The 2,031-nt window shown below is 41.0% G+C and overlaps 1 non-coding gene across 1 annotated transcript; it reads left to right on the forward strand.

Moving 5' to 3' along the window:
• The first annotated feature begins 285 nt into the window (after window positions 1-285).
• Window positions 286-392, forward strand: LOC138438374 (U6 spliceosomal RNA). Its single transcript, XR_011256313.1, has one exon. It is a non-coding gene; the product is annotated as a U6 spliceosomal RNA (small nuclear RNA).
• The last annotated feature ends 1,639 nt before the right edge of the window (window positions 393-2,031 follow it).

The raw sequence follows: 2,031 nt of genomic DNA on the forward strand, positions 1-2,031 counted from the left end.
GGCAGATTCTTCACCAGTGCACACCTGGGAAGCCCCATAAAAAAATCGCATGATGCTCAATGATTAAATTATAACCATCTGAACCTCAGTTTCCTCATTTTTAAAATAAAAATAGTATCTATAGCATAAGTAAGCACTTAATAAGAAAATACATGTGACTGCTTTGTAAGTTATATGGCTGCATTAGCCTTATTTAATAGTTTTGGCATTGGTGTTATCAGTACCGTAACACTTGAAGCAATCATAACTATTGTCATATACATACACACGCAAAATTCACAACCAGTGCTCGCTTCGGCAGCACATATACTAAAACTGGAACGATACAGAGAAGATTAGCATGGCCCCTGCACAAGGATGACACGCAAATTTGTGAAGCGTTCCATATTTTTGGAAGTTTTGGCCACAGCAATCAGAGCAGAAAAAGAAATAAAAGGAATCCAAATTGGAAAAGAGGAAGTAAAACTCTCACTTTGCAGATGACATGATCCTCTACATAGAAAACCCTAAAGACTCCACCAGAAAATTACTAGAGCTAATCAATGAATATAGTAAAGTTGAGGGATATAAAATCAACACAGAGAAATCCCTCGCATTCCTATACACTAATAATGAGAAAGTTGAAAAAGAAATTAAGGAAACAATTTCATTTACCATTGCAATGAAAAGAATAAAATACGTGAAAATATATCTACCTAAAGAAACTAAAGACCTATATATCATCAGTTCAGTTCAGTCACTCAGTTGTGTCTGACTCTTTGCGACCCCATGAATCGCAGCATGCCTGGCCTCCCCATCCATCACCAACTCCCGGAGTTCATTCAGACTCATGTGCATTGAGTCCGTGATGCCATCCAGCCATCTCATCCTCTGTCGTCCCCTTCTCCTCCTGCCCCCAATCCCTCCCAGCATCAGAGTCTTTTCCAGTGAGTCAACTCTTTGCATGAGGTGGCCAAAGTACTGGAGTTTCAGCTTCAGCATCATTCCTTCCAAAGAAATCCCAGGGCTGATCTCCTTCAGAATGGACTGGTTGGATCTCCTTGCAGTCCAAGGGACTCTCAAGAGTCTTCTCCAACACCACAGTTCAAAAGCATCAATTCTTCGGTGCTCAGCTTTTTTCACAGTCCAACTTTCACATCCATACATGACCACAGGAAAAAGCATAGCCTTGATGAGACGGGCCTTAGTCAGCAAAGTAATATCTCTGCTTTTGAATATGCTATCTAGGTTGGTCATAACTTTCCTTCCAAGGAGTAAGCGTCTTTTAATTTCATGGCTGCAATCACCATCTGCAGTGATTTTGGAGCCCAGAAAAATAAAGTCTGACACTGTTTCCACTGTTTCCCCATCTATTTCCCATGAAGTGATGGGACCAGATGCCATGATCTTTGTTTTTTTAATGCTGAGCTTTAAGCCAACTTTTTCACTCTCCTCTTTCACTTTCATCAAGAGGCTTTTGAGTTCCTCTTCACTTTCTGCCATAAGGGTGGTGTCATCTGCATATCTGAGGTTACTGATATTTCTCCCGGCAATCTTGATTCCAGCTTGTGTTTCTTCCAGCCCAGTGTTTCTCAAGATGTACTCTACATAGAAGTTAAATAAGCAGGGTGACAATACACATCCTTGACGTACTCCTTTTCCTATTTGGAACCAGTCTGTTGTTCCATGTCCAGTTCTAACTGCTGCTTCCTGACCTGCATACAGATTTCTCAAGAGGCAGGTCAGGTGGTCGGGTATTCCCATCTCTTTCAGAATTTTCCACAGTTTTTTGTGATCCACACAGTCGAAGGCTTTGGCATAGTCAATAAAGCAAAAATAGATGTTTTTCTGGAACTCTCTTGCTTTTTTGATGACCCAGCAGATGTTGGCAATTTGATCTCTGGTTCCTCTGCCTTTTCTAAAACCAGCTCAAACATCTGGAAGTTCACAGTTCACGTATTGCTCAAGCCTGGCTCGGAGAATTTTGAGCATTACTTTACTAGCATGTGAGATGAGTGCAATTGTGCAGTAGTTTGAGCATTCTTTGGTATT

The sequence above is a fragment of the Ovis canadensis genome, chromosome 3 (genome assembly GCF_042477335.2).
Source record: "Ovis canadensis isolate MfBH-ARS-UI-01 breed Bighorn chromosome 3, ARS-UI_OviCan_v2, whole genome shotgun sequence".
In the NCBI taxonomy this organism is placed as follows: Eukaryota; Metazoa; Chordata; class Mammalia; order Artiodactyla; family Bovidae; genus Ovis; species Ovis canadensis.